We start from the raw sequence: 15,492 nt of genomic DNA on the forward strand, positions 1-15,492 counted from the left end.
ACATAATTTGACTTAAAACAATAAGTCTTAGAAACCTGACCATTGTTCGCCAAAATGACTCTGTTAGGATAGGGAAACCCCAACCACAAGTGCCACGCTTTGGAGCTGCGGGAGGTTACCATGTATTACATAAGCTTCCTCCAGGGACTTTGCATAGGCAACGTAGTGAGTGTGGGTTGGAATCTTGGCTCCAGTGCTTAGGAGCTGTGTGGCTTTTCAATGTGTCAGTTCCCCAGTTTGTGTAACATAACAGGTGGTGGAAAGGGCAGGGAGAGAAGATAACCCCTGTTCTAAAAGGTGTCAAGAGGGTTGGAGCCAACATATGTCCCTGGTATGGATGAAGTGCCCAACAAGTGGTAGTTGTTGTTATCGTCCATGTGACAGGACACTCCCAGCATTTAGCAGAAGGAAGTGTCCTGTTAGAGTTTCCTATGGCTCCTGTAACAAAGTACCACAAACTAGGTGGCTTCAAAGAGCACAGCTGGTCCTTGCACAGTTCTAGAGGCCAGAGTCTGGAATCAAAGTGTTGGCTGGCAGGGCTGTGCGTCCTCTGGAGGCTTGCCGGGGAATCCGGTTCTTTGCCTCTTTGAACTCCCACAGCTGCTGGCATTCCTTGACTTATGCCCACATCACTTCGGTCTGTGCCCAGGATCACACTGTTTCCTCTTCTATGTTTTCCTCTGCCTCCCTCTCATAAGGCCACTAGTCATTGAATCCAGGACCAACTGGGATAACCCAGAATGATCTCATTCAACATTAACTTAATTATATCTGCAAAGACCCTTTTCCAAAATCAGATAGCATCCTCAGGTTCTGAGGATTAGGATGTGAATATATTGGACTTACCCTGAAGGACTGGGTAAGTTTTTGTGTGTGTTTGTGTGCAGGTGAACCCTGTGTGGTTTAGAGGGCTCCTGATGGGGAGTTGCAGTGTTGCCATTGACAGCCAGGGGGCAGCACAAGAGGCAAAAACAGATGCTGAGGGTGAGGAGAGAGGCTGAGGCACCCAGAGGAAGCCTGGAATGACCAGAGAGGCAGGGAGCCGTGGTTTGGGGACAGCTGGGCTCCACGTGTGGTCTTGCCCCAATTCACAGTATAACAGAGGACAGGTCATTTCTTTATAGGCCTGTTGCCTAACTATAAGGAAGGTTAGACCAAGTTAGAGGTTTTTAAATTAATTTCTTGCAAGGTGAATGCAACCTACCCAAGTGTTTTATTTGTATGATTTAAAAATTCAAAACAAAAATTGGTAAACATCATGTAAAAATTAGATAGTGAACCCTGATAATCAGCTGTGGCAGCCTCTGGACACCCAGGCTCTTGCGTGGACATGGTGTAAGGGGTGGCCCCATGTAGGCCAGGCACGAACCCTCTGAGTCACCACCCCTCCCACCTGGCCTTCTTGCCTCTGGCCTCATCCTCATCCTCTCCCACTGCAGGCTCCCTGGTGACAGGGAATTCTTCGCTGCGTCCAGGTTCCTATCAACAGTGAGATTCAGGTGAGGGATTTTTTGCTTCCCCCTGTTGGGTTCACTCACTCCACGGTCTGCCTGAGCTCTCTGGAGTTTGGCTTTGTGATCCTGAGTCGGAGGATGGAGATGGCTGCTCATCTCTGAGGCCAATGACCTCGGTGCCAGAGGAAAGCCCTGGGGTGCTGGAGACAGAGCTGCTCGTCTGTGAAAGCTGTTCTGATTCCATCCAGGCACAGGAGCTGCTCTGTCTGGAGACCTGTACTTCTCAGTTCATAGAGTGAGGTTCTGGTCACTCCTTTCCCCCGTTTCCTGAGTCCTCAGATCCCTGCCCATCTCTGCTCACTTTTCCGCCCTCCTGCCACTGAGGCCCTCCCAGCAGGGTTTTGGTAGCATCCTCCCACACACTGTGACAGCAGCCTCCTTCCTGGGGCCTGTCCTGCTCTCCACTGCAGGATCCCGGGTGAGTTCTGGAGAGCATTTTCAGAGCCTTGATGGCAATGAGAGAGGACTGGGGGACCTAGGCTGCATGTGTCTTCAATCTGGTCCCTTCATGAGGTTCTAGCTAAATGTTACAATTGTGATCCTGTAGTGATGGACCAGCTGAGGAGACAGTCTCTCATTGGGCACCTCCTATGACTCAGGAGAGTGCCTTGTGTCCAGTTGTTGTGAGGGCTGAGGCTGCCTGGTCACCCTGTGGGGAAGCTGCCCACACCCATCCCCCAGTCTCCTTGTACTTGTACTTCCCCAGGATTCCCCCAGAGAAGGTGGAGAGCCGTCCCCTCCCACCTCTCCACCTGCCTCCCCAGCCGGGGCCCACGCACTCACCTGGAAAGCTGGGTTCTGATACTGACAGCTGAATTAGCAAGGCGAGGACAAGCACAAGGCTCTCACAGGGAGAAGCCACTGCTTGTGGTTTTATTTTTATTTAGTTCTTGATGTTCCTGAACTTTATTATCAAATATCAAGCTAAGAAAGTTTTAAAAACTATAAAAACAACTGAAAGGCTTTCTCTCTTTTGAGTCTTTAACAATGTGGAGTTTGAGTCGGTGGCAGCTGTGGGATCTCCTTGGTGCCTTGGTTCTGGGGCAACAGTGTGGCCATAATGCCAGGGAGGGAGCCCAGATCAGTGGAGAAGGACGCTCAGCTCAGAGGCAGGATGGAGGGAATGTTCCATCCACAGGAAGGCAAAGGGAGGGGCAGGGAGAGCCACTGAGGCAGGAAATGATCTTCCTGCCAGTGTCACCTGGGACTGAGGACCTTCCTAAGGCTCTTTGCAGCCTCTGAGGACAGAAACTCTTTCTTAAAGACTCATGTGGATTCTTCGCCAGGGTATGCTCATTTCAGCTTATGCCCTATTACCCGCCTGCATTTTTCGCTATTCTGTGTGAATGGTACCACTATTAACCCAGTTGCTCCAGCCAGAAGCTCAGACGCCCTGAGCCCAGCTCTCTCCCTCATTCTCTGCCTTCTTAGGTCATTTCTGTCTTTAGGTCATTTCTGAGTGTTGGCTCCACCCCTGGCTCTCCTCCTCCAGGCCCTGCCGCTTCACTGCGGAGCCAGCCTGATCCATCTCTGCTGCTAGCCTTTCCCCTCCTCATCTCTACTCTGCCACATTGGCCAATTTAATCACATTACTAATCTGCCTGAAATCTTTTTAAAAGACCTCCCAGGCTCCTGCAGAACAAGATTCCATTTCTTTTCCAGTACAAAGTTCCAGTGTTCTGGCCTCATCTCTCCTACACTTTGATTTACACAGCAGCTCCTCTTATATACAATTTTGCTTCATGTACTTTCAGTTATCTGCCATCAAACATGGTCTGAAAGTATTCATGAAAAATTCCAGAAATAAGCATTTCATGAGTTTTAAGTTGCCCCTTTGCCCAGTGTTAAAAAATCATGCATCATCCTACTCTGTCCTATCCAGGAAGTGAATCATCCTTTTGTCCACAGTATCCATACTGTGTATGCCACCTGCCCTGTAGAATTTGAGAGAGAGACCACATTCACATGATTATTATTACAGTATATCATGGCAGTCATTCTATTATTAGGTATTATTATTAATCTCTTACTGTGTCTAATTTATAAATTAAAATTTATCATAGCTATGAATATACAAGGGAAAAAACAGTGCAGTTAGCTGTCCATATCTGTGGGTTCTGCATGTGTAGATTCAGCCAACGGAATATTTAAAAGATTGTTAAAATTTTATATCTGTACTGAATATGTACAGAATATTTTTCTCCTCATTACTCCCTAAACAATACAGTGTAAAAACTATTTACATAGCACTTACATTGTATTAGGTATTATAAGAAATCTAGAGATCATGTAAAGGATGTCAGTAGGTTATAAGAAAATGCTACACCATTTTATACATATGTATATAAAACATTTGAGCATCTGTGTATTTTGGTATTCTCTGAGGGGAGCCTGGAGCCAACCTCCTCAATACCAAGGGACAGCTCTATGTAGAGTTTGGCACTACACTTGGATTCAGAGCATAACCCCAGGGATCAGGGGACTTCTGAACCCAAAACTCCAGGCACCCTGGATATTGCAGGTCCTTGGAGGTGCCATACTGATCCTCACTGGGCTGTCACACTCTGCATGGATCACCCTTCCTTCACTCCCACCTGTTTATGCTGGGAAGACTCCAAACATCTACTTTCTGTGAAGTCTCCTGAGGGGCTGGCCGCTGGCAGCCCCTTCCCATGTCTCTCCCGTGGGCTTCCGCTGCCCCTCGCCTTGCTTTAACTGTTTGCAGGCACATTGGATCCTACTCCTGATGGGGAATTGGAGAAAGGCCCTAGACCTTATTTATGCTCTTCTCTCTCACGGGTAGCAGATCACCTGGAGCACAGCAGGCTTTCACTAAATGCACTCGTTCACAAAACAAGTGTTTCCAAATTGTGTGTCCTTCTTCGGGCTCTAATTAAGGTCCTGGAGATGTACCAGTGAAAAGTATGGGTCCAGACCCTTTGCCCAGGGAGAGTACCTAGAGGCTGAGGAGCCAGAGGATAAATCAGAGAAAAGGTAAGAGCATATATCATGTTTGACACTGTCGAGTGCCAAGGAGAAAAATCTAACCCAGAGGAAGGATCTGAAAGAATCCTGCATCCGTTGAACAAGCTTGTTATGGTTTAGATATACTAGTTGCCCCCCAAAAGCTCATGTTTGAGACAGTACAAAGAAGTGTGGAAATGAAATGATTGGGTTAGGAGAGCCTTAACCTAATCAGTGCACTAACTGGGTGGTGACTATAGGCAGGTAGGGGTGGCTGGAGGAGGTGGGACCCTGGTGGCATGCCTTTGGGGTATACATTTTGTCCCTCTCTGCTTTCTGATGCCATGTCCTGAGCTGCTTTCCTCCACCATGCCCTTCCACCATGATGTCTGCCTCACCTCAAGCCCAGAGCTATGGTGCCAACCATCTATGAACTGAGATCTCTGAAACAATGAGCCAAAATAAACGTGTCCTCCTCTACGTTATTCTTGTCAGATGTTTTGATCCCAGCAGTGAAAAGGCTAAAACAGAACCATTCCTTCTCCCAAGGGATTTTATGAACTCCCAGGACAAATAGGAAAATGGGGATATACTTGGGATGAATAAATTCAAGAGAAAGCAAGGCATCTGGCTACTACACATTAATATCTTTTTTAAAATTTGGTTTTGACCCTCCAGTGATTGGACTTAATAGGAGCCTGTGGTCTGAGCGATCCCTGAATATTAGCAAGTAGACCTGCGTTGCTCCCCAGCTCTAGGGCTCGGGCTTGCTGGGCTGGGTTCCTCTCAGCCCTGGAGCCTCCTCATGGCTGCCTGGCTCCTCCCCTGCCCAAGTATCTACTGGGTGGTGGAGCAGGTGCTCAGGCATCTTGGCTTGTGTCAGGGTTCTTCCAGCCTCACAAACACATGTACACACACACACACCTTTTCACAAAAGATCTGCAGCCCCTGCCATGGAGCCTGGAGGGGGTTGTGCACTTTGTGTCAGCTCTGGAGAAGGACCGTAAACTCTGCCCCACCACTGACTCAGCCCTTGGGACCCCCTTCCCTCAGCACGTGGCATGCTCGCTGTCCTGGGTGAGCCCTCAGGAAGCCACCTTCGGGTGGTTTTCAAATGCATCGTTGTCTGGGAACTCAGCGCGCCTCCCCCTGCCATTCAAATGTCTGTGTGGGTGACCACTGTGGCTGAATTGTAGCCCCCCATTAGCACACTGAAGTCCCCACCCCCTGTACCTCAGAAGGGAACTGTATTTGGAGACAGAGTCTTTAAAGAGGGGATCAAGGATAAATGAAGTGGTATGGGTGGGCCCTCACCCAACAGGGCTGGTGTCCTTCTAAGAAGAAGAGGTTAGGACATAACGAAGCCTTAGGGCCTGCCTTGCAGGGGCCAGGGAGGAGGTGGCCATCTGCAAGCTGAGGAGAGGGGGCTCAGAGGGTTATACTGCATCTCTTTACTGCGACTCGCTGAGGACTTTGGAGAATGTCTCCAGTCTCTGACACAGAAACGCGCTTCATCCTGAACAAAGGCCATCTCCAGCCCCTCCTCACCCACCCACCCCTCTGCAGCAGGGGACTCAGCTCTCCAAGAGGGCAGGAGCCCTCCCTGTCAAGTGGTCCTGGCTGGAATTATCTAGTGAAGCTTTGCTTCATTATAGATATTATTGTCAAGCCAAAGAAAAAAAATGAAATGGCTCTAAATTGGAAATCATATTAATTAAAACAATCATTACTGTTGTCTCCAGGACCAAAATGGGGTTTTTAGGTAAGATTGTGTTTTTCCCCTCTGGATAAAAGAAGAATTTTTTTTTCTTTTCATTTTTGAGCCTCAATAAACAGAAAAAAGAGCAGCATACTTTTGAAGAGGGTTGGAAAATAAAAAAAATAAAATAAAAAAGAATGATAATTCATTATTCAGTAATCAACTTCAACTGCAAAACCAGCAGATTGTGCAGAGAGCACAGGGCTGTGGGGAAAGGCAGAGGCAGACCCTGCCCAGCTCATATCCTCTGGAGTGAATCATCTCCACAGAGACCTTATTAAGAGGAGAAAGATGGGGAACTAGCATGGGGGAACCTCTGTTTGCAGCCTCTACCTTTGTACAGCACATTAACATGCACAGTCATTGTTTCTGGGCCTGCACTCCCTACTCTCCAAGCCCCACTCCCAGATTAAAAATTACTATATACTCATCTGCCTTAAGGTTCCAGAACAGATCCTCTCTTCTGGGACCTCTGAGTACAGAGAGAAACAACATCTTTGCAAGAGGACAAACCTGTGATGCAGCCTCTATTTGTTGGTCTGCTCCTTCTCTGTGCTGTCATGATAGGAAGAATTTGAGGATGGTCCCTGAGAGCCCCCTCCAGAGTGTATGAACACCTTCTCCCCGTCATCATCCAGGAGACTTAAATCCAGGTGCTACTCTGAAGGGCTTTTGTAAATGCAATCAATATGCCAAATGGTGACGTGGAGGAGAGTATCCTGGTTGAGCCTCACCTAATCAGGTGGACCCTGAAATGAGACTGGGCTTTTCCTGAAGATTTGGCAGTGAAGGGGACTTGACCTCAGGGAAGATGTCCATGGCTGGCATTGAGGATGGAGAGTGTCATGGTTTAGATATGAGGTGTCTCCCTAAAGCTCATGTGTGAGAAAATGGGAGAATTTTCTGAGGTGAAATAATTGAGTTGTGAAAGTCTGAACCTAAACAGTGCATTAATCCACCAAAAGGGATCAACTGGGCAGTAACTAAGTAAGCAGGGTGTGGCTGGAGGTGCAGGGTCACCGGGGAGTGACTTTGGGGTTTATGTTTTGTCCCTGGTGAGTGGAGCTCTCTTTCTCTGCTTCATGATGGCCATGTCCTGAGCTGCTTTCCTGTTAGAGTTTGGATGTGAGGTATCCCCCAAAAGCTCATGTGGGAGACAATGCAAGACCGTTCTGAGGAACAATGACTGGGTTGTGAGGGTCTTAAGCAAATCAGTGAGTTAATTCCCTGATAGGGATTAACTGAGCTGTGACTGAAGTGGTGGGTGTGGCTGGAGGAGGTGGGAATCGGGAGTGGCTTTGGAATATATATGTGTATGTATCTGGCAAGTGGACAACTCTCCCTGCTTCCTGATCACCGTGATGTGAGTTGCTTCCCTCTGCCACACACTCCACCATGATGGTCAGCCTCATGGTGCGCCGTGAGAAATGGAGCCAGCCTTCTATGAACTAAGACCTCTGAAACTGTGAGCCCTCAAATAAACTTTCCCTCCTCTATAGTTGTTCTGGTCAGATCCTTTAGTCATAGCAGCAAAAAAGCTGACTAAAACATTCCCTCTACCTTGCCCTTCTGCCACGAGATTCTGCTTTACTTTGGGCCCAGAGCTTGGGAGTCAGCCCACCATGGACTAAACCTCTGAAACTGTGAGCCAAAATAGACTTTTCCTCCTCCACTTTGTTCTTGTCAGGTGTCCTGGTCACACTGAAACAGCTGACTTAAGCAAGAGGGTCATGTGATAAGGAATGTGGATGACTTCTGGGGTCTGATAGCAGCCCCCTGTGATAGCCAAGAAGGAAAAAAGGACCTCAGTCCTATAAGCACCAAAGAACTGAATTCTGCCACAACCATATGATCTTGGAAGAAGACCCTGCATTCCAGAGGAGAAAAAAGATTAATTTGGCCTTGGATGACCCTGGGCAGAGAACCTAGCTATAACATGCTTGGACTTTGGACCCACCAAACTGTGAGCAAGTAAGTAAATCTCTTTTAAGCCATTAAATGTGTGGTATTTGCTATGCTGCAATAGTAAACTAATAGCTTTCATGGATCCTACAGAATTCTGCTGACAGAGCTGGGCACTTACATAATCTGCTTTGCAAAATGTTTCCAGGTGTGCAGTTACATTCAGGCTTCTTGAGATTCAGAGCCCCTCAAAGGCAGGGATGATGGGTACCTCCCCTGTGTGAGAGAGTATGGCGGTGGTTAAGAGCACTGAAGTCAAACAGTATCTGTTAGACTCAGAGCCTTAAAACGTCAACCATTTTGCCATATCAAGACAAAACAGTTTTGCTATTTCTAAGAAAAGGCTAATGATGAGATTGAGATTATTATGAGGATTAAATGAGACGATCTATATAGACCAGTACCATGCTCTCACATAAAACATGATGAATAACTTTATGCAAATCATTGCTTATTTTCAACCACTAAACAGACGGAGAAGCTATTTTATGCCTGAGTAGGTGCTAGGCTAGGTGCTAGCACTACCCAACCCTGGCTTTTAAGTACCTTGAAATCAATCTAGTCCCCAGCTGTTTGGGGGCATGTTCTCTTCAAAGAAGGAGTTCTACATTTGGAGGGTGAGTAGCACAGGGAGTGGGCTGTAAGTGGGCTGAGTCTAGGTTCCCCAGCAGGTACATTGGAGGGTCCAGGAGCTCTTTTACGATCCCAAGCATGTCCTGGAATCTTGTACCACAAAAGCAGAGCCAGGATGAAGAAGCACGTCCAGCCTTGTTTGATGTGGGAATCATGGGAAGTCCTTATGACAATGCAGACCCAGGGCAGCAGAGGGGTGCTTGCTGCACATTTCATATGCACCCCTCACTCTGACTCTGTCCAGTGATCTATTGCTGTGTAACAAAACTACCCCCAAACTCAGAGCCTCAAAACATCAACCGTTTTGTTATATCTCAAGATTTTGTTGGGTATTTGGGAATTGGGGCAGGGCTTGACTAGACAGTTCTTCTGCTCTGTGTGGGGCTGACTGAGGTCCCTGGGGGACATCTAGCCAGCAGATGAACTGGTCTGGAAGAGTCCATGGTGGCTTTACTTCATAGTTTGTTACTTTTCTAGGGATGCAAACCAAGACTGGCAGAGTATCCTAGGAGACAGGGTGGGGAAACTGCCACTTATGCAAGGCCTAGGCCCCCAAACTGGCTTGATACCACTTGTATTTTATAGGACAAAGCAAAGATAGAGTCAAGGGGAAAGGACAGACCCAGACCTACCTCTCAGTGAGAAGAATGTAGAAAAGGCAGGTTTCATCCCCCACAGACTGAAGCAGGGTCAGGAAACACTGTTTGCTACAGAGTGTTAAATAACTAAGGCCTACAGTCTGAACATAGGTCAATAAAAGTTTTTTTTGTTTTGTTTTTGTTTTTTTTGTAAAAGACCAGATAGTAAATATCCTAAACTTTGTGAGCCACATATAATCTTCGTTACATATTCTTTTTTTTTTAAACTTACAATCCACCACTACAAAATTATAAAAACCATTCTTAATGTCCAGGCTGTAGCCAGATATGGCCCATGGACTGTATGTAGTTTGCCAACTCTTGTTCTAGAATCATCTTCCATGCCACAGATCCTGGCCAAACTCAGTATCATGACAGCTTCTGCCCATTGTAACAGTGACACTGAAAATCTTGGAGCTGAAAAGGACTTTGGAAGTCACTTACTCCATCTGTCCTAAAGGTGTAGAAACTGAGGTTCAGAGAGATTAAGGGATGTGGCAGAAGTGCCATAGCTAATTAAAGGTGGACCCGCAGAGACTCCCATGCTCCTCTGTCCTAATCCATTGTTTTTCCCAGTGCAACAGACTACATTTCAAAATGCCATTTTTCTAGTCAGCAGAAATAGCAAATATCTAGGAGGATGGGTTAGACATAGCAGCAATGAAATATGCTTGGACCCTGGGGACCTTGGAACATGTTCCCCCGGCTGGCTGTGGGCCAGGTTATAAGTAGAGGCCAGTTTTGCTGCAGCACTGCTTGGCCGGTCTCTGGTTACTGGCTGAAAAAACAGTCATCTGTCACTCCCATGGGATGATCTCTGGTGAAGATGCAGAACACGTAAGAAAGAAAAGGCAGGTGAGGAGGGGTTACACATGGACCTGCGGCAGGTGGACTTTGTGGGGCCAGAGCTTCTGGCTGGAGGGAAGCAGCAGGACCACCAGTCATTTCCTTAGTGGGAGGTGCTGTCCAGAGGAGGGCCTCACCTTGCTGAGGTCCTCAGGAAGCCTTTTATTATCAGCAGTCGCTTTCTTGCATCTCCACACCCCTGTGTGCTGTCTCTTATTCAGACATCCTCAGGCCTGCAAGACTTTCTAGAAATCTGAAACGTCATCTTCCAGAGTTTTCCCTCAGCTTCCCAGGGATATGAAGGCACTTGTTCCAGTCTCTCTCTCTCTCTCTCTCTCTCTCTCTCTCTCTCTGTTTTTATTGTGTGTAAATAATATAAATAATCTGACCCCAAGTCACCTAGTGAGCTTGCTGCAAGTTCCATTCCTCTTATATATCTCTTTTCTCATAGGCATTATCCAATTGTATTATAGTTATTTGTTTCTATATCTGTTTCCTTATTAGACTGGAGGGCAACTAATGGCAAGAATATGCTTTTATTTTTATTTTTCAGTCTCCACAGCCCCCACTACAAAGTCCATTGTAGAATAGGTGTTCAAATAAGTGTTTGTGAATGAGGACGTGTGAGAATTCATGAAAGGGAGTCCATTGGCAGTGGTCTGTCTGCATTCGTCCTGGGAGAGGGTGCCATTTTCTTCATTACTGGCTCTGAAGAACTGGAATCAGTTGAAATAGTCACTGCCAGGAGCTTCTGAAATATTCTCCTTTGGGACTTAAATAGTGGTACCCTTCTTTAAGGAGTTGATGAGACAGGATTTTGTTTAGGTCTCTTGCAAGGTCTCTTTTAAACTGTGGTTTGGACGTCTTCCACCCCCCTTCCCCAGAATCCTAGACACTGGGCTTCTGGACTGACCATATGTTCTGGCTCTTTACAAAGGGAAACACACAAGGTCAACAGTTGGCTTTTGATAATTTGGTTTATGAAACATTCGAGAATCTTTGCTTAATATATAATTCATACTTTAGAGGAATATAGTTATGCACTCCGGCCGGAGTTCTCTTGGATGAGCCTTGGCAGTCCCAGATACTCTTCATATGGCGGTTTTTGATTCACAGTAACGAGACACTGGCTGCTCATAATCCCTTTCCACATATCAATTTTATTTTTTACATCAATTCCTGCCTTTTGCCCACATAATGCAAGCTTTTAGTAAATCCATTCTGACCTTTTTGCAATGGCAGTGCAGAAGAGGATGACATTATTGGTTTTCCAACAGTTTTGCCCAGTTGTTGGATGCTGACATGAATTCTAGACTGTTGGGCAGGTGAGCTTCCCAGGCAAAGGAAAGATGCTTGTCTTGTCTCTTTACAGGAAAAAGGCATATTGAGTGATTTGGTGCACCCCTTCACAGCTGCCCATCATATAGCTCTGTTGCAGCAGCGGTTTTGCTGATAAAGTTAAAAATAGCCAATTGGAGGGAGAGTGTGGGCTTGCATGGTATTAGACTATGCAGATAGATTTTAAATTCTGTGGACCTGGTTAAACTTTAACCTTCTCTTGCTTATTGGCTTCTATGTGAGTATGGACCATTCAGCAGGGAGCATGGATCACACAGGGGAGGAGAGCTCAAGAGCTGGGCAAGACTGCATTTTTTATTTACAAGGCAGCCTTGTTGGTAATTCTATAGTTTTTCTAGTTTTAGATCTAGTCTAGGATAGAGAGGTGGAAGTGGGCAATGCTTAGAAGGACATTGAATGAGTTGGTGTGGCTGCATTTTAGCAAAAGTTATGGCTGTAGAAATGCACCCACTGAAGACAAATAAACTAATGACTACTCACGCAGGACCTGGAGCAGAGACAAAAAGCCTGGAATACAGAGAAATCATTTTGATTTTCTGCCACACTGGATCTCCTGTTCCAATTGCAGGCATATTCCTTCCTGGCTTTGAACCTCAGTGTCCTTCTCCGTAGGTTGGGGATAATACAGCACTCTGCTTGGAGCCTCCCAGGTCATTTAGCTCTGGCAAATACTCGTAGCCTGTAGAAATGAAGGCTGGCTTCAGGCAGAATTGTTCCTCATGCCTCAATCCTGTTCAACACCCTGGGAGGTCCACTGCCTTTTCCATCTCTGGAAAGGGAGATGTGGCCAGTCCTGAGATCCGCCCTTTCACCCCATGTTTTGAATATGTCCCCCAGAATTCATGTGTTGGAGACTTAATCCCCAGGGTTAGTGCTGGACGGGGGTCTAATGGAGGTGTTGGGGTCCTAAGAGCTCTACCTTCGTGAACAGATTAATGCCATTATGCAAAGGGATCATGAGAGCGGGTTCACTCTCTTGGGCTGTTGTCCTCCTGCCTTCTTCCACATGATAAACGTGATGGAGGCTGTCACCAGATGCCAGTACCTTGACCATGGGCTTCATGGCTTCCAGAACCATGAGAAAATAATCAGTGTTAATGATAAGCTATGCAGTCTCTGGTGTTCTGTTATTAGCAGCACAACAAGACTAAGACATCTCCCACTGCCGGGTGAGGAGTGGACGTTGAAGTGGACCCCGGACCCCCAATGGGGAACTGCGATGGGGGTACCTGAGTGGTAGTCAGTACCTATATTTTATTCATGGACTCAAATAAATGATAAACTCATACCCCTCCACAAACTACCCCAGGGATTGACTGGGTTGTGTTGTAGGAAACATCAAGGAACAGCTAAGATGCTAGTGTTTGAAGACTTTCTCCCCGACCCTCCCCAAGTTCAGGATTGTTGTTTCCATCCAGGAAAAAAGTCTCTCTTGTCCTCTGTTGTAGGTGAGAAGCAGCTTCTTTGATGAAAGAAAGGCATTCTCAGTGAAATTTCCTCCAGGGAGCCCCAGACATCTCCACCCTAGACATGAGCACCACAGATGAAATGTGGACCCGGACCACAGAGGCACTGTGTTGTTCAAGGGCACTGCCCTAAACCCGTGAAAATTCTTGGAGGCAGTGACAGGTAGATGTTGAGACAGGAGAGATGAAGGAGGTGGAGGAGGCAGGGCAGGGGAGTCTTGCAAGAGTCAGAAACTATCCACAGTGAAACTCTAGATCGGGGCAGACTGCCGGCTGCTTCTGTCTGGTTTGCAAGCTATGAATGGTTTTTGTATTTTTAAATGGTTGAAAAAAAAGAAAAAAAATATTTTGTGCCTTGTGAAAATTATATAAAATTTCAAATGTCAGGGTCCATAAATAAAGTTTTGTTGGAGCACGGCCACGCCCGCTGGTTATTGTCTATGAGTTCCTGCGCTACCATGGCAGGGTTGAGCAATTGCAACAGGGACCCACAAAGCTAAAAATACTCGCCATCTGCCCTTTCCTGGCAGATTTATAATATGCTGACCCCTGCTCTGGACAGTATCTTAAACAGAGGTATGTAAATTCGGTTTAAACTTTCCCCAGCAAGAAGCACTTAGCAATCATTTGTTACTGCATCTCTTTTCTGGCGCAAGGGCCACAGCTGCAAAGGCAGGTGGAGAGAGACCTCCCCTGTTATGCCTCTCGCTCTGATCAGCCCCTCAGCCACCTGCACGACTCCTTACACCCCTTATTGCTCCCTTTGAAAGCCAGCCTACTGGTTGAACTCAATGTACATGCGGTTTCATTTGAGCAATCATATGCGGATTACATCCAAGTTTCTGAAATACCACAGAAAAAGTTATTTATGGAAATATGTGTGAAATGTGTTACAATGATTTCCATATCTTACAAATGATAGGCACAGCACCGCCATATTTGAAAAACCGAAGGGGTATTAATCACTGTGTGATATGCAGTGTTATTAAACTTCATGGTATTGAAGGTCCCATCACAGGGTGTAGGTAATCTGGCTACTTAATTACACCTGTGGAATACTGGCTGCATGGCTGCGGTGAGCACTACAGTATTTGCCACCCCTCTATAGCTCATGACATGTATTAGGAATTCACAGATGCGTGTTTTCCCCTTGGCATTTTTTACCCTGTTAGCACTTGCAAAGTGACTGTTGGACAAGAAACTAACATTAGCCAGCCTAGAATTGTTTTTATTTCCACCACTTTCCACCAACCAGATCTTCCTTTAATTAGGTTCCTGTGTGAACTAACCATTTTAAAAATGTGTATGTGCATATATATGGGATTTTTTGTTTTTTTGGCAGTTTGCTTTACTTCTAAGTGGCTGAATCCTTATATATTCCCTAAAGAACTTGTTACATAACCCAGAGACAGGTTTTTAACTCAGGAGAATCTAGTGCAGTTGGAAGGACAGGAATATATTGAAAGAGAGCTAAAGCAATAAAATAGTTATAAGATTGCCTCATGAAGAAGGTTCCTGGGAGTGCGGGGAAGGGCCTGGGGCTTAGATTTGGCCACTGAGAGGTGGAGAGACAGATGAGCCGTGGTGGAAGGTAGGATTCTGGAAGGGGCAGAGGCGAAGGTATTTTTTTTTTTTTTTCCTGAAAGTCTTCTTGAGAAAGGAAGATGGGGACAGGTTCAAGTTCAGAAATAAAGCAGCAAATTAATTTGGAAAGAACGTGGATGGAGAAAAGGAGGCTGTGGGGGTAGCAGTGATGTGAGGGGGAGCGTGAGCTCGTGAGGAACAGGGGGATCTGGTTCCAGGAGCCATTGTGAACGGGAGCATGTGCAAGGAGGTGGGTGGGTGGCAGAGAGGAGCCTGCGAAGGAGAAGCTAAGTGAAGGCGAGACATGGCGCTGGGCTTGCCCGCGCCTGCTACGTGGGTGTTGGGAAGGAGAGAAAATAGCAGGACGGGGCAACGGGGAAGGCATTAATTGCATGCCACCTGTTTCTGTAACCCGACCATAAGTACCATGTCCCCATCAGGCTTTTTAATGGACCATTGAGGTGAACCTTGTGGCTCGGTGCCCGCCAGGAGTGACGGTATTGAGGCGGACAGCCCTGGGGCTCTGCTTCTCCCCTGCAGTTCATCATGTCTGAATTAAAAAGGGAATTGTTTGGACAAGCCTGTTAAGTGAATGTTTTTCCTGCATTAGTGGGAGAGCTTAAGGAGCTCCCATTGGATGGAGCCAGGATCTGAACTACCCACAGCTGTGCTGGGGGATATTTATGTACCGACATTCACATCGCCTCTCTCCTGGGCCATTTTGGCCTCCTGTTCAGATTGAGCCAAGGTATCCATCCAAACCTCTG

At 46.6% G+C, this 15,492-nt stretch overlaps 1 long non-coding RNA gene across 1 annotated transcript in view; it reads left to right on the forward strand.

The window, feature by feature from the left end:
- Positions 1-15,492, forward strand: part of LOC124083361 (uncharacterized) — an 87,264-nt gene that overhangs the window by 56,476 nt on the left and 15,296 nt on the right. Inside the window, exon 4 of the long non-coding RNA XR_009225471.1 lies at positions 7,925-8,208. This is a non-coding gene — a long non-coding RNA (uncharacterized LOC124083361). The remainder of the gene's footprint in view (positions 1-7,924; positions 8,209-15,492) is intronic.

This window comes from Marmota monax, unplaced genomic scaffold (genome assembly GCF_021218885.2).
Source record: "Marmota monax isolate L192 unplaced genomic scaffold, Marmota_monax_Labrador192_F-V1.1 WCK01_AAM20220418_F8-fsc00055, whole genome shotgun sequence".
Lineage (NCBI taxonomy): Eukaryota > Metazoa > Chordata > Mammalia > Rodentia > Sciuridae > Marmota > Marmota monax.